We start from the raw sequence: 22,188 nt of genomic DNA on the forward strand, positions 1-22,188 counted from the left end.
CTGGAGTTGCCGTAGTTGTTGTTGGTGCTGTCGTTGAGGTTGGCGTTTCTGAGAAGGAACATGTCACTTGTAACTATGTATTTGTACATGCATAAGCGCAAGAATCAGGGAAAAGCCACATACTTGAGCAACAAGTTATTGGTTACGAGCAAAGTGCTGTTACTTTTATCATTGGATGAAATATGGAAAATGTGACCATACCTGTGACAACAATAGATTCAGGATCAAAGGAGAATCCGCCAGCGGAGGTGTTGGTTGCTGCCGTCGTCATGGTCTCCAGTACATCGGCAGTTGAAACGGTCACTTCGGGTGATGCTGTGTTATTGAAAACAAGCTCCACCTCTATTGTAGTGTTTCCATCGATGGACGGGCTGAAAAACAGATTGCCATCATTATGAGACCATTCAACTTGAAATCAACTTGAAAGCTTGATGCTCTAGCTTACAGTTGGGGAACATATACCATCATGTTTAGCTTATAATGCATGCAACAGAACTTATTCTTTGACCCTATGGTGCCTGGATCTTAATATTATCGTTTAGATTGTTTCAATTAGCCTTTATCATTGTGCGTTGTGATTAACCCTAAACTTCATCGGTACAATTGCTACTTTTCAGAAATTAAGGACAATGATTGAAATTTGTCAACAGGACCTATATTCATATGGAAAATTTGGTTATTTAAGAAGGATCATTTACCTGAATCCAAGGACAAGAGTGGTGATGAAAACCGACCCATAGGCCTCCTGGAAGATCGCATCGCACTATGGGAACAGCATACACAATTTTAAAAGATGGACAACCCCTTAAAAATGAATGCAATCAATTCAAATCCCTCTGAAGTTAAAGGTTCGTAAAATGACGTCTCAATTCACGACTGTATGAAATCCAAATAAACCCTGTAAAGGTTGTTGGAATTATCTAGTGTAGTGCTGTGTGCATTACCGCTCATGAGGCCAGACATGTAAAAGGTTTCACCAGATGAAAGCAAACCACAACGACAAATATGGCAAACACGCTGAACGAATCAAGTAATATGGAATGCATCGCAAGGTTATCGAAGGACGAGAGGCAAAAGAGGGCAACGTGAAAGACTTCAAGTTTGAAATGATATCAACTTACAGATGTCACAACAGTTGTTTGCAGTTCTTGAAACTCTGCAGTCGTTTGGTTTGTTAACTCTGCAGTGAAAGGCTTTGATAGTGTAGCCTCTACCGTGAAAGACACAGTAGGAACTGAGGGTTCTGGAGTTGCCGTAGTTGTTGTTGGTGCTGTCGTTGAGGTTGGCGTTTCTGAGAAGGAACATGTCACTTGTAACTATGTATTTGTACATGCATAAGCGCAAGAATCAGGGAAAAGCCACATACTTGAGCAACAAGTTATTGGTTACGAGCAAAGTGCTGTTACTTTTATCATTGGATGAAATATGGAAAATGTGACCATACCTGTGACAACAATAGATTCAGGATCAAAGGAGAATCCGCCAGCGGAGGTGTTGGTTGCTGCCGTCGTCATGGTCTCCAGTACATCGGCAGTTGAAACGGTCACTTCAGGTGATGCTGTGTTATTGAAAACAAGCTCCACCTCTATTGTAGTGTTTCCATCGATGGACGGGCTGAAAAACAGATTGCCATCATTATGAGACCATTCAACTTGAAATCAACTTGAAAGCTTGATGCTCTAGCTTACAGTTGGGGAACATATACCATCATGTTTAGCTTATAATGCATGCAACAGAACTTATTCTTTGACCCTATGGTGCCTGGATCTTAATATTATCGTTTAGATTGTTTCAATTAGCCTTTATCATTGTGCGTTGTGATTAACCCTAAACTACATCGGTACAATTGCTACTTTTCAGAAATTAAGAACAATGATTGAAATTTGTCAACAGGACCTATATTCATATGGAAAATTTGGTTATTTAAGAAGGATCATTTACCTGAATCCAAGGACAAGAGTGGTGATGAAAACCGACCCATAGGCCTCCTGGAAGATCGCATCGCACTATGGGAACAGCATACACAATTTTAAAAGATGGACAACCCCTTAAAAATGAATGCAATCAATGCAAATCCCTCTGAAGTTAAAGGTTCGTAAAATGACGTCTCAATTCACGACTGTATGAAATCCAAATAAACCCTGTAAAGGTTGTTGGAATTATCTAGTGTAGTGCTGTGTGCATTACCGCTCATGAGGCCAGACATGTAAAAGGTTTCACCAGATGAAAGCAAACCACAACGACAAATATGGCAAACACGCTGAACGAATCAAGTAATATGGAATGCATCGCAAGGTTATCGAAGGACGAGAGGCAAAAGAGGGCAACGTGAAAGACTTCAAGTTTGAAATGATATCAACTTACAGATGTCACAACAGTTGTTTGCAGTTCTTGAAACTCTGCAGTCGTTTGGTTTGTTAACTCTGCAGTGAAAGGCTTTGATAGTGTAGCCTCTACCGTGAAAGACACAGTAGGAACTGAGGGTTCTGGAGTTGCCGTAGTTGTTGTTGGTGCTGTCGTTGAGGTTGGCGTTTCTGAGAAGGAACATGTCACTTGTAACTATGTATTTGTACATGCATAAGCGCAAGAATCAGGGAAAAGCCACATACTTGAGCAACAAGTTATTGGTTACGAGCAAAGTGCTGTTACTTTTATCATTGGATGAAATATGGAAAATGTGACCATACCTGTGACAACAATAGATTCAGGATCAAAGGAGAATCCGCCAGCGGAGGTGTTGGTTGCTGCCGTCGTCATGGTCTCCAGTACATCGGCAGTTGAAACGGTCACTTCGGGTGATGCTGTGTTATTGAAAACAAGCTCCACCTCTATTGTAGTGTTTCCATCGATGGACGGGCTGAAAAACAGATTGCCATCATTATGAGACCATTCAACTTGAAATCAACTTGAAAGCTTGATGCTCTAGCTTACAGTTGGGGAACATATACCATCATGTTTAGCTTATAATGCATGCAACAGAACTTATTCTTTGACCCTATGGTGCCTGGATCTTAATATTATCGTTTAGATTGTTTCAATTAGCCTTTATCATTGTGCGTTGTGATTAACCCTAAACTACATCGGTACAATTGCTACTTTTCAGAAATTAAGAACAATGATTGAAATTTGTCAACAGGACCTATATTCATATGGAAAATTTGGTTATTTAAGAAGGATCATTTACCTGAATCCAAGGACAAGAGTGGTGATGAAAACCGACCCATAGGCCTCCTGGAAGATCGCATCGCACTATGGGAACAGCATACACAATTTTAAAAGATGGACAACCCCTTAAAAATGAATGCAATCAATGCAAATCCCTCTGAAGTTAAAGGTTCGTAAAATGACGTCTCAATTCACGACTGTATGAAATCCAAATAAACCCTGTAAAGGTTGTTGGAATTATCTAGTGTAGTGCTGTGTGCATTACCGCTCATGAGGCCAGACATGTAAAAGGTTTCACCAGATGAAAGCAAACCACAACGACAAATATGGCAAACACGCTGAACGAATCAAGTAATATGGAATGCATCGCAAGGTTATCGAAGGACGAGAGGCAAAAGAGGGCAACGTGAAAGACTTCAAGTTTGAAATGATATCAACTTACAGATGTCACAACAGTTGTTTGCAGTTCTTGAAACTCTGCAGTCGTTTGGTTTGTTAACTCTGCAGTGAAAGGCTTTGATAGTGTAGCCTCTACCGTGAAAGAGACAGTAGGAACTGAGGGTTCTGGAGTTGCCGTAGTTGTTGTTGGTGCTGTCGTTGAGGTTGGCGTTTCTGAGAAGGAACATTTCACTTGTAACTATGTATTTGTACATGCATAAGCGCAAGAATCAGGGAAAAGCCACATACTTGAGCAACAAGTTATTGGTTACGAGCAAAGTGCTGTTACTTTTATCATTGGATGAAATATGGAAAATGTGACCATACCTGTGACAACAATAGATTCCGGATCAAAGGAGAATCCGCCAGCGGAGGTGTTGGTTGCTGCCGTCGTCATGGTCTCCAGTACATCGACAGTTGAAACGGTCACTTCAGGTGATGCTGTGTTATTGAAAACAAGCTCCACCTCTATTGTAGTGTTTCCATCGATGGACGGGCTGAAAAACAGATTGCCATCATTATGAGACCATTCAACTTGAAATCAACTTGAAAGCTTGATGCTCTAGCTTACAGTTGGGGAACATATACCATCAACAGGACCTATATTCATATGGAAAATTTGGTTATTTAAGAAGGATCATTTACCTGAATCCAAGGACAATAGTGGTGATGAAAACCGACCCATAGGCCTCCTGGAAGATCGCATTGCACTATGGGAACAGCATACACAATTTTAAAAGATGGACAACCCCTTAAAAATGAATGGAATCAATGCAAATCCCTCTGAAGTTCAAGGTTCGTAAAATGACGTCTCAATTCACGACTGTATGAAATCCAAATAAACCCTGTAAAGGTTTTTGGAATTATCTAGTGTAGTACTGTGTGCATTACCGCTCATGAGGCCAGACATGTAAAAGGTTTCACCAGATGAAAGCAAACCACAACGACAAATATGGCAAACACGCTGAACGAATCAAATAATATGGAATGCATCGCAAGGGTATCGAAGGACAAGAGGCAAAAGAGGGCAACGTGAAAGACTTCAAGTTTGAAATGATATCAACTTACAGATGTCACAACAGTTGTTTGCAGTTCTTGAAACTCTGCAGTAGTTTGGTTTGTTAACTCTGCAGTGAAAGGCTTTGATAGTGTAGCCTCTACCGTGAAAGACACAGTAGGAACTGAGGGTTCTGGAGTTGCCGTAGTTGTTGTTGGTGCTGTCGTTGAGGTTGGCGTTTCTGAGAAGGAACATGTCACTTGTAACTATGTATTTGTACATGCATAAGCGCAAGAATCAGGGAAAAGCCACATACTTGAGCAACAAGTTATTGGTTACGAGCAAAGTGCTGTTACTTTTATCATTGGATGAAATATGGAAAATGTGACCATACCTGTGACAACAATAGATTCCGGATCAAAGGAGAATCCGCCAGCGGAGGTGTTGGTTGCTGCCGTCGTCATGGTCTCCAGTACATCGGCAGTTGAAACGGTCACTTCAGGTGATGCTGTGTTATTGAAAACAAGCTCCACCTCTATTGTAGTGTTTCCATCGATGGACGGGCTGAAAAACAGATTGCCATCATTATGAGACCATTCAACTTGAAATCAACTTGAAAGCTTGATGCTCTAGCTTACAGTTGGCGAACATATACCATCATGCTTTAGCTTATAATGCATACAACAGAACTTATTCTTTGACCCTATGGTGCCTGGATCTTAATATTATCGTTTAGATCTGTTTCAATTAGCCTTTATCATTGTGCGTTGTGATTAACCCTAAACTACATCGGTACAATTGCTACTTTTCAGAAATTAAGAACAATGATTGAAATTTGTCAACAGGACCTATATTCATATGGAAAATTTGGTTATTTAAGAAGGATCATTTACCTGAATCCAAGGACAAGAGTGGTGATGAAAACCGACCCATAGGCCTCCTGGAAGATCGCATCGCACTATGGGAACAGCATACACAATTTTAAAAGATGGACAACCCCTTAAAAATGAATGCAATCAATGCAAATCCCTCTGAAGTTAAAGGTTCGTAAAATGACGTCTCAATTCACGACTGTATGAAATCCAAATAAACCCTGTAAAGGTTGTTGGAATTATCTAGTGTAGTGCTGTGTGCATTACCGCTCATGAGGCCAGACATGTAAAAGGTTTCACCAGATGAAAGCAAACCACAACGACAAATATGGCAAACACGCTGAACGAATCAAGTAATATGGAATGCATCGCAAGGTTATCGAAGGACGAGAGGCAAAAGAGGGCAACGTGAAAGACTTCAAGTTTGAAATGATATCAACTTACAGATGTCACAACAGTTGTTTGCAGTTCTTGAAACTCTGCAGTCGTTTGGTTTGTTAACTCTGCAGTGAAAGGCTTTGATAGTGTAGCCTCTACCGTGAAAGACACAGTAGGAACTGAGGGTTCTGGAGTTGCCGTAGTTGTTGTTGGTGCTGTCGTTGAGGTTGGCGTTTCTGAGAAGGAACATGTCACTTGTAACTATGTATTTGTACATGCATAAGCGCAAGAATCAGGGAAAAGCCACATACTTGAGCAACAAGTTATTGGTTACGAGCAAAGTGCTGTTACTTTTATCATTGGATGAAATATGGAAAATGTGACCATACCTGTGACAACAATAGATTCAGGATCAAAGGAGAATCCGCCAGCGGAGGTGTTGGTTGCTGCCGTCGTCATGGTCTCCAGTACATCGGCAGTTGAAACGGTCACTTCGGGTGATGCTGTGTTATTGAAAACAAGCTCCACCTCTATTGTAGTGTTTCCATCGATGGACGGGCTGAAAAACAGATTGCCATCATTATGAGACCATTCAACTTGAAATCAACTTGAAAGCTTGATGCTCTAGCTTACAGTTGGGGAACATATACCATCATGTTTAGCTTATAATGCATGCAACAGAACTTATTCTTTGACCCTATGGTGCCTGGATCTTAATATTATCGTTTAGATTGTTTCAATTAGCCTTTATCATTGTGCGTTGTGATTAACCCTAAACTACATCGGTACAATTGCTACTTTTCAGAAATTAAGAACAATGATTGAAATTTGTCAACAGGACCTATATTCATATGGAAAATTTGGTTATTTAAGAAGGATCATTTACCTGAATCCAAGGACAAGAGTGGTGATGAAGACCGACCCATAGGCCTCCTGGAAGATCGCATTGCACTATGGGAACAGCATACACAATTTTAAAAGATGGACAACCCCTTAAAAATGAATGCAATCAATGCAAATCCCTCTGAAGTTAAAGGTTCGTAAAATGACGTCTCAATTCACGACTGTATGAAATCCAAATAAACCCTGTAAAGGTTGTTGGAATTATCTAGTGTAGTGCTGTGTGCATTACCGCTCATGAGGCCAGACATGTAAAAGGTTTCACCAGATGAAAGCAAACCACAACGACAAATATGGCAAACACGCTGAACGAATCAAGTAATATGGAATGCATCGCAAGGTTATCGAAGGACGAGAGGCAAAAGAGGGCAACGTGAAAGACTTCAAGTTTGAAATGATATCAACTTACAGATGTCACAACAGTTGTTTGCAGTTCTTGAAACTCTGCAGTCGTTTGGTTTGTTAACTCTGCAGTGAAAGGCTTTGATAGTGTAGCCTCTACCGTGAAAGACACAGTAGGAACTGAGGGTTCTGGAGTTGCCGTAGTTGTTGTTGGTGCTGTCGTTGAGGTTGGCGTTTCTGAGAAGGAACATGTCACTTGTAACTATGTATTTGTACATGCATAAGCGCAAGAATCAGGGAAAAGCCACATACTTGAGCAACAAGTTATTGGTTACGAGCAAAGTGCTGTTACTTTTATCATTGGATGAAATATGGAAAATGTGACCATACCTGTGACAACAATAGATTCAGGATCAAAGGAGAATCCGCCAGCGGAGGTGTTGGTTGCTGCCGTCGTCATGGTCTCCAGTACATCGGCAGTTGAAACGGTCACTTCGGGTGATGCTGTGTTATTGAAAACAAGCTCCACCTCTATTGTAGTGTTTCCATCGATGGACGGGCTGAAAAACAGATTGCCATCATTATGAGACCATTCAACTTGAAATCAACTTGAAAGCTTGATGCTCTAGCTTACAGTTGGGGAACATATACCATCATGTTTAGCTTATAATGCATGCAACAGAACTTATTCTTTGACCCTATGGTGCCTGGATCTTAATATTATCGTTTAGATTGTTTCAATTAGCCTTTATCATTGTGCGTTGTGATTAACCCTAAACTACATCGGTACAATTGCTACTTTTCAGAAATTAAGAACAATGATTGAAATTTGTCAACAGGACCTATATTCATATGGAAAATTTGGTTATTTAAGAAGGATCATTTACCTGAATCCAAGGACAAGAGTGGTGATGAAAACCGACCCATAGGCCTCCTGGAAGATCGCATCGCACTATGGGAACAGCATACACAATTTTAAAAGATGGACAACCCCTTAAAAATGAATGCAATCAATGCAAATCCCTCTGAAGTTAAAGGTTCGTAAAATGACGTCTCAATTCACGACTGTATGAAATCCAAATAAACCCTGTAAAGGTTGTTGGAATTATCTAGTGTAGTGCTGTGTGCATTACCGCTCATGAGGCCAGACATGTAAAAGGTTTCACCAGATGAAAGCAAACCACAACGACAAATATGGCAAACACGCTGAACGAATCAAGTAATATGGAATGCATCGCAAGGTTATCGAAGGACGAGAGGCAAAAGAGGGCAACGTGAAAGACTTCAAGTTTGAAATGATATCAACTTACAGATGTCACAACAGTTGTTTGCAGTTCTTGAAACTCTGCAGTCGTTTGGTTTGTTAACTCTGCAGTGAAAGGCTTTGATAGTGTAGCCTCTACCGTGAAAGACACAGTAGGAACTGAGGGTTCTGGAGTTGCCGTAGTTGTTGTTGGTGCTGTCGTTGAGGTTGGCGTTTCTGAGAAGGAACATGTCACTTGTAACTATGTATTTGTACATGCATAAGCGCAAGAATCAGGGAAAAGCCACATACTTGAGCAACAAGTTATTGGTTACGAGCAAAGTGCTGTTACTTTTATCATTGGATGAAATATGGAAAATGTGACCATACCTGTGACAACAATAGATTCAGGATCAAAGGAGAATCCGCCAGCGGAGGTGTTGGTTGCTGCCGTCGTCATGGTCTCCAGTACATCGGCAGTTGAAACGGTCACTTCGGGTGATGCTGTGTTATTGAAAACAAGCTCCACCTCTATTGTAGTGTTTCCATCGATGGACGGGCTGAAAAACAGATTGCCATCATTATGAGACCATTCAACTTGAAATCAACTTGAAAGCTTGATGCTCTAGCTTACAGTTGGGGAACATATACCATCATGTTTAGCTTATAATGCATGCAACAGAACTTATTCTTTGACCCTATGGTGCCTGGATCTTAATATTATCGTTTAGATTGTTTCAATTAGCCTTTATCATTGTGCGTTGTGATTAACCCTAAACTACATCGGTACAATTGCTACTTTTCAGAAATTAAGAACAATGATTGAAATTTGTCAACAGGACCTATATTCATATGGAAAATTTGGTTATTTAAGAAGGATCATTTACCTGAATCCAAGGACAAGAGTGGTGATGAAAACCGACCCATAGGCCTCCTGGAAGATCGCATCGCACTATGGGAACAGCATACACAATTTTAAAAGATGGACAACCCCTTAAAAATGAACGCAATCAATGCAAATCCCTCTGAAGTTAAAGGTTCGTAAAATGACGTCTCAATTCACGACTGTATGAAATCCAAATAAACCCTGTAAAGGTTGTTGGAATTATCTAGTGTAGTGCTGTGTGCATTACCGCTCATGAGGCCAGACATGTAAAAGGTTTCACCAGATGAAAGCAAACCACAACGACAAATATGGCAAACACGCTGAACGAATCAAGTAATATGGAATGCATCGCAAGGTTATCGAAGGACGAGAGGCAAAAGAGGGCAACGTGAAAGACTTCAAGTTTGAAATGATATCAACTTACAGATGTCACAACAGTTGTTTGCAGTTCTTGAAACTCTGCAGTCGTTTGGTTTGTTAACTCTGCAGTGAAAGGCTTTGATAGTGTAGCCTCTACCGTGAAAGACACAGTAGGAACTGAGGGTTCTGGAGTTGCCGTAGTTGTTGTTGGTGCTGTCGTTGAGGTTGGCGTTTCTGAGAAGGAACATGTTACTTGTAACTATGTATTTGTACATGCATAAGCGCAAGAATCAGGGAAAAGCCACATACTTGAGCAACAAGTTATTGGTTACGAGCAAAGTGCTGTTACTTTTATCATTGGATGAAATATGGAAAATGTGACCATACCTGTGACAACAATAGATTCAGGATCAAAGGAGAATCCGCCAGCGGAGGTGTTGGTTGCTGCCGTCGTCATGGTCTCCAGTACATCGGCAGTTGAAACGGTCACTTCGGGTGATGCTGTGTTATTGAAAACAAGCTCCACCTCTATTGTAGTGTTTCCATCGATGGACGGGCTGAAAAACAGATTGCCATCATTATGAGACCATTCAACTTGAAATCAACTTGAAAGCTTGATGCTCTAGCTTACAGTTGGGGAACATATACCATCATGTTTAGCTTATAATGCATGCAACAGAACTTATTCTTTGACCCTATGGTGCCTGGATCTTAATATTATCGTTTAGATTGTTTCAATTAGCCTTTATCATTGTGCGTTGTGATTAACCCTAAACTACATCGGTACAATTGCTACTTTTCAGAAATTAAGAACAATGATTGAAATTTGTCAACAGGACCTATATTCATATGGAAAATTTGGTTATTTAAGAAGGATCATTTACCTGAATCCAAGGACAAGAGTGGTGATGAAAACCGACCCATAGGCCTCCTGGAAGATCGCATCGCACTATGGGAACAGCATACACAATTTTAAAAGATGGACAACCCCTTAAAAATGAATGCAATCAATGCAAATCCCTCTGAAGTTAAAGGTTCGTAAAATGACGTCTCAATTCACGACTGTATGAAATCCAAATAAACCCTGTAAAGGTTGTTGGAATTATCTAGTGTAGTGCCGTGTGCATTACCGCTCATGAGGCCAGACATGTAAAAGGTTTCACCAGATGAAAGCAAACCACAACGACAAATATGGCAAACACGCTGAACGAATCAAGTAATATGGAATGCATCGCAAGGTTATCGAAGGACGAGAGGCAAAAGAGGGCAACGTGAAAGACTTCAAGTTTGAAATGATATCAACTTACAGATGTCACAACAGTTGTTTGCAGTTCTTGAAACTCTGCAGTCGTTTGGTTTGTTAACTCTGCAGTGAAAGGCTTTGATAGTGTAGCCTCTACCGTGAAAGACACAGTAGGAACTGAGGGTTCTGGAGTTGCCGTAGTTGTTGTTGGTGCTGTCGTTGAGGTTGGCGTTTCTGAGAAGGAACATGTCACTTGTAACTATGTATTTGTACATGCATAAGCGCAAGAATCAGGGAAAAGCCACATACTTGAGCAACAAGTTATTGGTTACGAGCAAAGTGCTGTTACTTTTATCATTGGATGAAATATGGAAAATGTGACCATACCTGTGACAACAATAGATTCAGGATCAAAGGAGAATCCGCCAGCGGAGGTGTTGGTTGCTGCCGTCGTCATGGTCTCCAGTACATCGGCAGTTGAAACGGTCACTTCGGGTGATGCTGTGTTATTGAAAACAAGCTCCACCTCTATTGTAGTGTTTCCATCGATGGACGGGCTGAAAAACAGATTGCCATCATTATGAGACCATTCAACTTGAAATCAACTTGAAAGCTTGATGCTCTTGCTTACAGTTGGGGAACATATACCATCATGTTTAGCTTATAATGCATGCAACAGAACTTATTCTTTGACCCTATGGTGCCTGGATCTTACTATTATCGTTTAGATTGTTTCAATCAGCCTTTATCATTGTGCGTTGTGATTAACCCTAAACTACATCGGTACAATTGCTACTTTTCAGAAATTAAGAACAATGATTGAAATTTGTCAACAGGACCTATATTCATATGGAACATTTGGTTATTTAAGAAGGATCATTTACCTGAATCCAAGGACAAGAGTGGTGATGAAAACCGACCCATAGGCCTCCTGGAAGATCGCATCGCACTATGGGAACAGCATACACAATTTTAAAAGATGGACAACCCCTTAAAAATGAATGCAATCAATGCAAATCCCTCTGAAGTTAAAGGTTCGTAAAATGACGTCTCAATTCACGACTGTATGAAATCCAAATAAACCCTGTAAAGGTTTTTGGAATTATCTAGTGTAGTCTATGTGCATTACCGCTCATGAGGCCAGACATGTAAAAGGTTTCACCAGATGAAAGCAAACCACAACGACAAATATGGCAAACACGCTGAACGAATCAAGTAATATGGAATGCATCGCAAGGTTATCGAAGGACGAGAGGCAAAAGAGGGCAACGTGAAAGACTTCAAGTTTGAAATGATATCAACTTACAGATGTCACAACAGTTGTTTGTAGTTCTTGAAACTCTGCAGTCGTTTGGTTTGTTAACTCTGCAGTGAAAGGCTTTGATAGTGTAGCCTCTACCGTGAAAGACACAGTAGGTACTGAGGGTTCTGGAGTTGCCGTAGTTGTTGTTGGTGCTGTCGTTGAGGTTGGCGTTTCTGAGAAGGAACATGTCACTTGTAACTATGTATTTGTACATGCATAAGCGCAAGAATCAGGGAAAAGCCACATACTTGAGCAACAAGTTATTGGTTACGAGCAAAGTGCTGTTACTTTTATCATTGGATGAAATATGGAAAATGTGACCATACCTGTGACAACAATAGATTCAGGATCAAAGGAGAATCCGCCAGCGGAGGTGTTGGTTGCTGCCGTCGTCATGGTCTCCAGTACATCGGCAGTTGAAACGGTCACTTCGGGTGATGCTGTGTTATTGAAAACAAGCTCCACCTCTATTGTAGTGTTTCCATCGATGGACGGGCTGAAAAACAGATTGCCATCATTATGAGACCATTCAACTTGAAATCAACTTGAAAGCTTGATGCTCTAGCTTACAGTTGGGGAACATATACCATCATGTTTAGCTTATAATGCATGCAACAGAACTTATTCTTTGACCCTATGGTGCCTGGATCTTAATATTATCGTTTAGATTGTTTCAATTAGCCTTTATCATTGTGCGTTGTGATTAACCCTAAACTACATCGGTACAATTGCTACTTTTCAGAAATTAAGAACAATGATTGAAATTTGTCAACAGGACCTATATTCATATGGAAAATTTGGTTATTTAAGAAGGATCATTTACCTGAATCCAAGGACAAGAGTGGTGATGAAAACCGACCCATAGGCCTCCTGGAAGATCGCATCGCACTATGGGAACAGCATACACAATTTTAAAAGATGGACAACCCCTTAAAAATGAACGCAATCAATGCAAATCCCTCTGAAGTTAAAGGTTCGTAAAATGACGTCTCAATTCACGACTGTATGAAATCCAAATAAACCCTGTAAAGGTTGTTGGAATTATCTAGTGTAGTGCTGTGTGCATTACCGCTCATGAGGCCAGACATGTAAAAGGTTTCACCAGATGAAAGCAAACCACAACGACAAATATGGCAAACACGCTGAACGAATCAAGTAATATGGAATGCATCGCAAGGTTATCGAAGGACGAGAGGCAAAAGAGGGCAACGTGAAAGACTTCAAGTTTGAAATGATATCAACTTACAGATGTCACAACAGTTGTTTGCAGTTCTTGAAACTCTGCAGTCGTTTGGTTTGTTAACTCTGCAGTGAAAGGCTTTGATAGTGTAGCCTCTACCGTGAAAGACACAGTAGGAACTGAGGGTTCTGGAGTTGCCGTAGTTGTTGTTGGTGCTGTCGTTGAGGTTGGCGTTTCTGAGAAGGAACATGTTACTTGTAACTATGTATTTGTACATGCATAAGCGCAAGAATCAGGGAAAAGCCACATACTTGAGCAACAAGTTATTGGTTACGAGCAAAGTGCTGTTACTTTTATCATTGGATGAAATATGGAAAATGTGACCATACCTGTGACAACAATAGATTCAGGATCAAAGGAGAATCCGCCAGCGGAGGTGTTGGTTGCTGCCGTCGTCATGGTCTCCAGTACATCGGCAGTTGAAACGGTCACTTCGGGTGATGCTGTGTTATTGAAAACAAGCTCCACCTCTATTGTAGTGTTTCCATCGATGGACGGGCTGAAAAACAGATTGCCATCATTATGAGACCATTCAACTTGAAATCAACTTGAAAGCTTGATGCTCTAGCTTACAGTTGGGGAACATATACCATCATGTTTAGCTTATAATGCATGCAACAGAACTTATTCTTTGACCCTATGGTGCCTGGATCTTAATATTATCGTTTAGATTGTTTCATTTAGCCTTTATCATTGTGCGTTGTGATTAACCCTAAACTACATCGGTACAATTGCTACTTTTCAGAAATTAAGAACAATGATTGAAATTTGTCAACAGGACCTATATTCATATGGAAAATTTGGTTATTTAAGAAGGATCATTTACCTGAATCCAAGGACAAGAGTGGTGATGAAAACCGACCCATAGGCCTCCTGGAAGATCGCATCGCACTATGGGAACAGCATACACAATTTTAAAAGATGGACAACCCCTTAAAAATGAATGCAATCAATGCAAATCCCTCTGAAGTTAAAGGTTCGTAAAATGACGTCTCAATTCACGACTGTATGAAATCCAAATAAACCCTGTAAAGGTTGTTGGAATTATCTAGTGTAGTGCCGTGTGCATTACCGCTCATGAGGCCAGACATGTAAAAGGTTTCACCAGATGAAAGCAAACCACAACGACAAATATGGCAAACACGCTGAACGAATCAAGTAATATGGAATGCATCGCAAGGTTATCGAAGGACGAGAGGCAAAAGAGGGCAACGTGAAAGACTTCAAGTTTGAAATGATATCAACTTACAGATGTCACAACAGTTGTTTGCAGTTCTTGAAACTCTGCAGTCGTTTGGTTTGTTAACTCTGCAGTGAAAGGCTTTGATAGTGTAGCCTCTACCGTGAAAGACACAGTAGGAACTGAGGGTTCTGGAGTTGCCGTAGTTGTTGTTGGTGCTGTCGTTGAGGTTGGCGTTTCTGAGAAGGAACATGTCACTTGTAACTATGTATTTGTACATGCATAAGCGCAAGAATCAGGGAAAAGCCACATACTTGAGCAACAAGTTATTGGTTACGAGCAAAGTGCTGTTACTTTTATCATTGGATGAAATATGGAAAATGTGACCATACCTGTGACAACAATAGATTCAGGATCAAAGGAGAATCCGCCAGCGGAGGTGTTGGTTGCTGCCGTCGTCATGGTCTCCAGTACATCGGCAGTTGAAACGGTCACTTCGGGTGATGCTGTGTTATTGAAAACAAGCTCCACCTCTATTGTAGTGTTTCCATCGATGGACGGGCTGAAAAACAGATTGCCATCATTATGAGACCATTCAACTTGAAATCAACTTGAAAGCTTGATGCTCTTAGCTTACAGTTGGGGAACATATACCATCATGTTTAGCTTATAATGCATGCAACAGAACTTATTCTTTGACCCTATGGTGCCTGGATCTTACTATTATCGTTTAGATTGTTTCAATCAGCCTTTATCATTGTGCGTTGTGATTAACCCTAAACTACATCGGTACAATTGCTACTTTTCAGAAATTAAGAACAATGATTGAAATTTGTCAACAGGACCTATATTCATATGGAACATTTGGTTATTTAAGAAGGATCATTTACCTGAATCCAAGGACAAGAGTGGTGATGAAAACCGACCCATAGGCCTCCTGGAAGATCGCATCGCACTATGGGAACAGCATACACAATTTTAAAAGATGGACAACCCCTTAAAAATGAATGCAATCAATGCAAATCCCTCTGAAGTTAAAGGTTCGTAAAATGACGTCTCAATTCACGACTGTATGAAATCCAAATAAACCCTGTAAAGGTTTTTGGAATTATCTAGTGTAGTCTATGTGCATTACCGCTCATGAGGCCAGACATGTAAAAGGTTTCACCAGATGAAAGCAAACCACAACGACAAATATGGCAAACACGCTGAACGAATCAAGTAATATGGAATGCATCGCAAGGTTATCGAAGGACGAGAGGCAAAAGAGGGCAACGTGAAAGACTTCAAGTTTGAAATGATATCAACTTACAGATGTCACAACAGTTGTTTGTAGTTCTTGAAACTCTGCAGTCGTTTGGTTTGTTAACTCTGCAGTGAAAGGCTTTGATAGTGTAGCCTCTACCGTGAAAGACACAGTAGGTACTGAGGGTTCTGGAGTTGCCGTAGTTGTTGTTGGTGCTGTCGTTGAGGTTGGCGTTTCTGAGAAGGAACATGTCACTTGTAACTATGTATTTGTACATGCATAAGCGCAAGAATCAGGGAAAAGCCACATACTTGAGCAACAAGTTATTGGTTACGAGCAAAGTGCTGTTACTTTTATCATTGGATGAAATATGGAAAATGTGACCATACCTGTGACAACAATAGATTCAGGATCAAAGGAGAATCCGCCAGCGGAGGTGTTGGTTGCTGCTGTCGTCATGGTCTCCAGTACATCGGCAGTTGAAACGGTCACTTCGGGTGATGCTGTGTTATTGAAAACAAGCTCCACCTCTATTGTAGTGTTTCCATCGATGGACGGGCTGAAAAACAGATTGCCATCATTATGAGACCATTCAACTTGAAATCAACTTGAAAGCTTGATGCTCTAGCTTACAGTTGGGGAACATATACCATCATGTTTAGCTTATAATGCATGCAACGGAACTTATTCTTTGACCCTATGGTGCCTGGATCTTAATATTATCGTTTAGATTGTTTCAATTAGCCTTTATCATTGTGCGTTGTGATTAACCCTAAACTTCATCGGTACAATTGCTACTTTTCAGAAATTAAGAACAATGATTGAAATTTGTCAACAGGACCTATATTCATATGGAAAATTTGGTTATTTAAGAAGGATCATTTACCTGAATCCAAGGGCAAGAGTGGTGATGAAAACCGACCCATAGGCCTCCTGGAAGATCGCATCGCACTATGGGAACAGCATACACAATTTTAAAAGATGGACAACCCCTTAAAAATGAATGCAATCAATGCAAATCCCTCTGAAGTTAAAGGTTCGTAAAATGACGTCTCAATTCACGACTGTATGAAATCCAAATAAACCCTGTAAAGGTTGTTGGAATTATCTAGTGTAGTGCTGTGTGCATTACCGCTCATGAGGCCAGACATGTAAAAGGTTTCACCAGATGAAAGCAAACCACAACGACAAATATGGCAAACACGCTGAACGAATCAAGTAATATGGAATGCATCGCAAGGTTATCGAAGGACGAGAGGCAAAAGAGGGCAACGTGAAAGACTTCAAGTTTGAAATGATATCAACTTACAGATGTCAAAACAGTTGTTTGCAGTTCTTGAAACTCTGCAGTCGTTTGGTTTGTTAACTCTGCAGTGAAAGGCTTTGATAGTGTAGCCTCTACCGTGAAAGACACAGTAGGAACTGAGGGTTCTGGAGTTGCCGTAGTTGTTGTTGGTGCTGTCGTTGAGGTTGGCGTTTCTGAGAAGGAACATGTTACTTGTAACTATGTATTTGTACATGCATAAGCGCAAGAATCAGGGAAAAGCCACATACTTGAGCAACAAGTTATTGGTTACGAGCAAAGTGCTGTTACTTTTATCATTGGATGAAATATGGAAAATGTGACCATACCTGTGACAACAATAGATTCAGGATCAAAGGAGAATCCGCCAGCGGAGGTGTTGGTTGCTGCCGTCGTCATGGTCTCCAGTACATCGGCAGTTGAAACGGTCACTTCGGGTGATGCTGTGTTATTGAAAACAAGCTCCACCTCTATTGTAGTGTTTCCATCGATGGACGGGCTGAAAAACAGATTGCCATCATTATGAGACCATTCAACTTGAAATCAACTTGAAAGCTTGATGCTCTAGCTTACAGTTGGGGAACATATACCATCATGTTTAGCTTATAATGCATGCAACAGAACTTATTCTTTGACCCTATGGTGCCTGGATCTTAATATTATCGTTTAGATTGTTTCAATTAGCCTTTATCATTGTGCGTTGTGATTAACCCTAAACTACATCGGTACAATTGCTACTTTTCAGAAATTAAGAACAATGATTGAAATTTGTCAACAGGACCTATATTCATATGGAAAATTTGGTTATTTAAGAAGGATCATTTACCTGAATCCAAGGACAAGAGTGGTGATGAAAACCGACCCATAGGCCTCCTGGAAGATCGCATCGCACTATGGGAACAGCATACACAATTTTAAAAGATGGACAACCCCTTAAAAATGGATGGAATCAATGCAAATCCCTCTGAAGTTAAAGGTTCATAAAATGACGTCTCAATTCACGACTGTATGAAATCCAAATAAACCCTGTAAAGGTTGTTGGAATTATCTAGTGTAGTGCCGTGTGCATTACCGCTCATGAGGCCAGACATGTAAAAGGTTTCACCAGATGAAAGCAAACCACAACGACAAATATGGCAAACACGCTGAACGAATCAAGTAATATGGAATGCATCGCAAGGTTATCGAAGGACGAGAGGCAAAAGAGGGCAACGTGAAAGACTTCAAGTTTGAAATGATATCAACTTACAGATGTCACAACAGTTGTTTGCAGTTCTTGAAACTCTGCAGTCGTTTGGTTTGTTAACTCTGCAGTGAAAGGCTTTGATAGTGTAGCCTCTACCGTGAAAGACACAGTAGGAACTGAGGGTTCTGGAGTTGCCGTAGTTGTTGTTGGTGCTGTCGTTGAGGTTGGCGTTTCTGAGAAGGAACATGTCACTTGTAACTATGTATTTGTACATGCATAAGCGCAAGAATCAGGGAAAAGCCACATACTTGAGCAACAAGTTATTGGTTACGAGCAAAGTGCTGTTACTTTTATCATTGGATGAAATATGGAAAATGTGACCATACCTGTGACAACAATAGATTCAGGATCAAAGGAGAATCCGCCAGCGGAGGTGTTGGTTGCTGCCGTCGTCATGGTCTCCAGTACATCGGCAGTTGAAACGGTCACTTCGGGTGATGCTGTGTTATTGAAAACAAGCTCCACCTCTATTGTAGTGTTTCCATCGATGGACGGGCTGAAAAACAGATTGCCATCATTATGAGACCATTCAACTTGAAATCAACTTGAAAGCTTGATGCTCTAGCTTACAGTTGGGGAACATATACCATCATGTTTAGCTTATAATGCATGCAACAGAACTTATTCTTTGACCCTATGGTGCCTGGATCTTAATATTATCGTTTAGATTGTTTCAATTAGCCTTTATCATTGTGCGTTGTGATTAACCCTAAACTACATCGGTACAATTGCTACTTTTCAGAAATTAAGAACAATGATTGAAATTTGTCAACAGGACCTATATTCATATGGAAAATTTGGTTATTTAAGAAGGATCATTTACCTGAATCCAAGGACAAGAGTGGTGATGAAAACCGACCCATAGGCCTCCTGGAAGATCGCATCGCACTATGGGAACAGCATACACAATTTTAAAAGATGGACAACCCCTTAAAAATGAATGCAATGAATGCAAATCCCTCTGAAGTTAAAGGTTCGTAAAATGACGTCTCAATTCACGACTGTATGAAATCCAAATAAACCCTGTAAAGGTTGTTGGAATTATCTAGTGTAGTGCTGTGTGCATTACCGCTCATGAGGCCAGACATGTAAAAGGTTTCACCAGATGAAAGCAAACCACAACGACAAATATGGCAAACACGCTGAACGAATCAAGTAATATGGAATGCATCGCAAGGTTATCGAAGGACGAGAGGCAAAAGAGGGCAACGTGAAAGACTTCAAGTTTGAAATGATATCAACTTACAGATGTCACAACAGTTGTTTGTAGTTCTTGAAACTCTGCAGTCGTTTGGTTTGTTAACTCTGCAGTGAAAGGCTTTGATAGTGTAGCCTCTACCGTGAAAGACACAGTAGGTACTGAGGGTTCTGGAGTTGCCGTAGTTGTTGTTGGTGCTGTCGTTGAGGTTGGCGTTTCTGAGAAGGAACATGTCACTTGTAACTATGTATTTGTACATGCATAAGCGCAAGAATCAGGGAAAAGCCACATACTTGAGCAACAAGTTATTGGTTACGAGCAAAGTGCTGTTACTTTTATCATTGGATGAAATATGGAAAATGTGACCATACCTGTGACAACAATAGATTCAGGATCAAAGGAGAATCCGCCAGCGGAGGTGTTGGTTGCTGCTGTCGTCATGGTCTCCAGTACATCGGCAGTTGAAACGGTCACTTCGGGTGATGCTGTGTTATTGAAAACAAGCTCCACCTCTATTGTAGTGTTTCCATCGATGGACGGGCTGAAAAACAGATTGCCATCATTATGAGACCATTCAACTTGAAATCAACTTGAAAGCTTGATGCTCTAGCTTACAGTTGGGGAACATATACCATCATGTTTAGCTTATAATGCATGCAACGGAACTTATTCTTTGACCCTATGGTGCCTGGATCTTAATATTATCGTTTAGATTGTTTCAATTAGCCTTTATCATTGTGCGTTGTGATTAACCCTAAACTTCATCGGTACAATTGCTACTTTTCAGAAATTAAGAACAATGATTGAAATTTGTCAACAGGACCTATATTCATATGGAAAATTTGGTTATTTAAGAAGGATCATTTACCTGAATCCAAGGGCAAGAGTGGTGATGAAAACCGACCCATAGGCCTCCTGGAAGATCGCATCGCACTATGGGAACAGCATACACAATTTTAAAAGATGGACAACCCCTTAAAAATGAATGCAATCAATGCAAATCCCTCTGAAGTTAAAGGTTCGTAAAATGACGTCTCAATTCACGACTGTATGAAATCCAAATAAACCCTGTAAAGGTTGTTGGAATTATCTAGTGTAGTGCTGTGTGCATTACCGCTCATGAGGCCAGACATGTAAAAGGTTTCACCAGATGAAAGCAAACCACAACGACAAATATGGCAAACACGCTGAACGAATCAAGTAATATGGAATGCATCGCAAGGTTATCGAAGGACGAGAGGCAAAAGAGGGCAACGTGAAAGACTTCAAGTTTGAAATGATATCAACTTACAGATGTCAAAACAGTTGTTTGCAGTTCTTGAAACTCTGCAGTCGTTTGGTTTGTTAACTCTGCAGTGAAAGGCTTTGATAGTGTAGCCTCTACCGTGAAAGACACAGTAGGAACTGAGGGTTCTGGAGTTGCCGTAGTTGTTGTTGGTGCTGTCGTTGAGGTTGGCGTTTCTGAGAAGGAACATGTTACTTGTAACTATGTATTTGTACATGCATAAGCGCAAGAATCAGGGAAAAGCCACATACTTGAGCAACAAGTTATTGGTTACGAGCAAAGTGCTGTTACTTTTATCATTGGATGAAATATGGAAAATGTGACCATACCTGTGACAACAATAGATTCAGGATCAAAGGAGAATCCGCCAGCGGAGGTGTTGGTTGCTGCCGTCGTCATGGTCTCCAGTACATCGGCAGTTGAAACGGTCACTTCGGGTGATGCTGTGTTATTGAAAACAAGCTCCACCTCTATTGTAGTGTTTCCATCGATGGACGGGCTGAAAAACAGATTGCCATCATTATGAGACCATTCAACTTGAAATCAACTTGAAAGCTTGATGCTCTAGCTTACAGTTGGGGAACATATACCATCATGTTTAGCTTATAATGCATGCAACAGAACTTATTCTTTGACCCTATGGTGCCTGGATCTTAATATTATCGTTTAGATTGTTTCAATTAGCCTTTATCATTGTGCGTTGTGATTAACCCTAAACTACATCGGTACAATTGCTACTTTTCAGAAATTAAGAACAATGATTGAAATTTGTCAACAGGACCTATATTCATATGGAAAATTTGGTTATTTAAGAAGGATCATTTACCTGAATCCAAGGACAAGAGTGGTGATGAAAACCGACCCATAGGCCTCCTGGAAGATCGCATCGCACTATGGGAACAGCATACACAATTTTAAAAGATGGACAACCCCTTAAAAATGGATGGAATCAATGCAAATCCCTCTGAAGTTAAAGGTTCATAAAATGACGTCTCAATTCACGACTGTATGAAATCCAAATAAACCCTGTAAAGGTTGTTGGAATTATCTAGTGTAGTGCCGTGTGCATTACCGCTCATGAGGCCAGACATGTAAAAGGTTTCACCAGATGAAAGCAAACCACAACGACAAATATGGCAAACACGCTGAACGAATCAAGTAATATGGAATGCATCGCAAGGTTATCGAAGGACGAGAGGCAAAAGAGGGCAACGTGAAAGACTTCAAGTTTGAAATGATATCAACTTACAGATGTCACAACAGTTGTTTGCAGTTCTTGAAACTCTGCAGTCGTTTGGTTTGTTAACTCTGCAGTGAAAGGCTTTGATAGTGTAGCCTCTACCGTGAAAGACACAGTAGGAAC

The 22,188-nt window shown here is 40.6% G+C and overlaps 14 long non-coding RNA genes across 14 annotated transcripts; all 14 read right to left on the reverse strand.

The window, feature by feature from the left end:
- On the reverse strand, positions 1-1,161 carry LOC115536345 (uncharacterized). The gene is made up of 4 exons (XR_003974647.1): positions 1,122-1,161; positions 699-763; positions 202-371; positions 1-48 (listed from the first exon to the last, which is right to left on the reverse strand). It is a non-coding gene; the product is annotated as an uncharacterized LOC115536345 (long non-coding RNA).
- A 23-nt stretch (positions 1,162-1,184) lies between these two features.
- Positions 1,185-2,483, reverse strand: LOC115536343 (uncharacterized). The gene is made up of 4 exons (XR_003974645.1): positions 2,365-2,483; positions 1,942-2,006; positions 1,445-1,614; positions 1,185-1,291 (listed from the first exon to the last, which is right to left on the reverse strand). It is a non-coding gene; the product is annotated as an uncharacterized LOC115536343 (long non-coding RNA).
- Positions 2,484-2,486: 3 nt separating this feature from the next.
- Positions 2,487-7,198, reverse strand: LOC115536337 (uncharacterized). The gene is made up of 7 exons (XR_003974639.1): positions 7,160-7,198; positions 6,737-6,801; positions 6,240-6,409; positions 3,608-3,777; positions 3,185-3,249; positions 2,688-2,857; positions 2,487-2,534 (listed from the first exon to the last, which is right to left on the reverse strand). It is a non-coding gene; the product is annotated as an uncharacterized LOC115536337 (long non-coding RNA).
- On the reverse strand, positions 4,000-4,710 carry LOC115536359 (uncharacterized). The gene is made up of 3 exons (XR_003974662.1): positions 4,672-4,710; positions 4,249-4,313; positions 4,000-4,100 (listed from the first exon to the last, which is right to left on the reverse strand). It is a non-coding gene; the product is annotated as an uncharacterized LOC115536359 (long non-coding RNA).
- Positions 5,000-6,035, reverse strand: LOC115536357 (uncharacterized). Its single transcript, XR_003974660.1, has 3 exons — positions 5,917-6,035; positions 5,494-5,558; positions 5,000-5,164 (listed from the first exon to the last, which is right to left on the reverse strand). It is a non-coding gene; the product is annotated as an uncharacterized LOC115536357 (long non-coding RNA).
- An 83-nt stretch (positions 7,199-7,281) lies between the features above and the next one.
- On the reverse strand, positions 7,282-8,442 carry LOC115536346 (uncharacterized). Its single transcript, XR_003974648.1, has 4 exons — positions 8,403-8,442; positions 7,980-8,044; positions 7,483-7,652; positions 7,282-7,329 (listed from the first exon to the last, which is right to left on the reverse strand). It is a non-coding gene; the product is annotated as an uncharacterized LOC115536346 (long non-coding RNA).
- Positions 8,443-8,524: 82 nt separating this feature from the next.
- On the reverse strand, positions 8,525-9,685 carry LOC115536347 (uncharacterized). Its single transcript, XR_003974649.1, has 4 exons — positions 9,646-9,685; positions 9,223-9,287; positions 8,726-8,895; positions 8,525-8,572 (listed from the first exon to the last, which is right to left on the reverse strand). It is a non-coding gene; the product is annotated as an uncharacterized LOC115536347 (long non-coding RNA).
- An 82-nt stretch (positions 9,686-9,767) lies between these two features.
- Positions 9,768-10,928, reverse strand: LOC115536348 (uncharacterized). Its single transcript, XR_003974650.1, has 4 exons — positions 10,889-10,928; positions 10,466-10,530; positions 9,969-10,138; positions 9,768-9,815 (listed from the first exon to the last, which is right to left on the reverse strand). It is a non-coding gene; the product is annotated as an uncharacterized LOC115536348 (long non-coding RNA).
- An 82-nt stretch (positions 10,929-11,010) lies between these two features.
- On the reverse strand, positions 11,011-13,413 carry LOC115536336 (uncharacterized). Its single transcript, XR_003974638.1, has 7 exons — positions 13,374-13,413; positions 12,951-13,015; positions 12,454-12,623; positions 12,131-12,300; positions 11,709-11,773; positions 11,212-11,381; positions 11,011-11,058 (listed from the first exon to the last, which is right to left on the reverse strand). It is a non-coding gene; the product is annotated as an uncharacterized LOC115536336 (long non-coding RNA).
- Positions 13,414-13,495: 82 nt separating this feature from the next.
- On the reverse strand, positions 13,496-14,656 carry LOC115536349 (uncharacterized). The gene is made up of 4 exons (XR_003974651.1): positions 14,617-14,656; positions 14,194-14,258; positions 13,697-13,866; positions 13,496-13,543 (listed from the first exon to the last, which is right to left on the reverse strand). It is a non-coding gene; the product is annotated as an uncharacterized LOC115536349 (long non-coding RNA).
- An 82-nt stretch (positions 14,657-14,738) lies between these two features.
- On the reverse strand, positions 14,739-16,389 carry LOC115536355 (uncharacterized). Its single transcript, XR_003974658.1, has 5 exons — positions 16,183-16,389; positions 15,860-16,029; positions 15,438-15,502; positions 14,940-15,109; positions 14,739-14,786 (listed from the first exon to the last, which is right to left on the reverse strand). It is a non-coding gene; the product is annotated as an uncharacterized LOC115536355 (long non-coding RNA).
- A 719-nt stretch (positions 16,390-17,108) lies between these two features.
- LOC115536339 (uncharacterized) lies at positions 17,109-18,385 on the reverse strand. The gene is made up of 4 exons (XR_003974641.1): positions 18,346-18,385; positions 17,923-17,987; positions 17,426-17,595; positions 17,109-17,272 (listed from the first exon to the last, which is right to left on the reverse strand). It is a non-coding gene; the product is annotated as an uncharacterized LOC115536339 (long non-coding RNA).
- Positions 18,386-18,467: 82 nt separating this feature from the next.
- Positions 18,468-20,118, reverse strand: LOC115536356 (uncharacterized). Its single transcript, XR_003974659.1, has 5 exons — positions 19,912-20,118; positions 19,589-19,758; positions 19,166-19,230; positions 18,669-18,838; positions 18,468-18,515 (listed from the first exon to the last, which is right to left on the reverse strand). It is a non-coding gene; the product is annotated as an uncharacterized LOC115536356 (long non-coding RNA).
- A 719-nt stretch (positions 20,119-20,837) lies between these two features.
- LOC115536340 (uncharacterized) lies at positions 20,838-22,114 on the reverse strand. Its single transcript, XR_003974642.1, has 4 exons — positions 22,075-22,114; positions 21,652-21,716; positions 21,155-21,324; positions 20,838-21,001 (listed from the first exon to the last, which is right to left on the reverse strand). It is a non-coding gene; the product is annotated as an uncharacterized LOC115536340 (long non-coding RNA).
- Positions 22,115-22,188: the final 74 nt, after the last annotated feature.

This window comes from Gadus morhua, chromosome 22 (genome assembly GCF_902167405.1).
Source record: "Gadus morhua chromosome 22, gadMor3.0, whole genome shotgun sequence".
NCBI classification, from domain to species: domain Eukaryota; kingdom Metazoa; phylum Chordata; class Actinopteri; order Gadiformes; family Gadidae; genus Gadus; species Gadus morhua.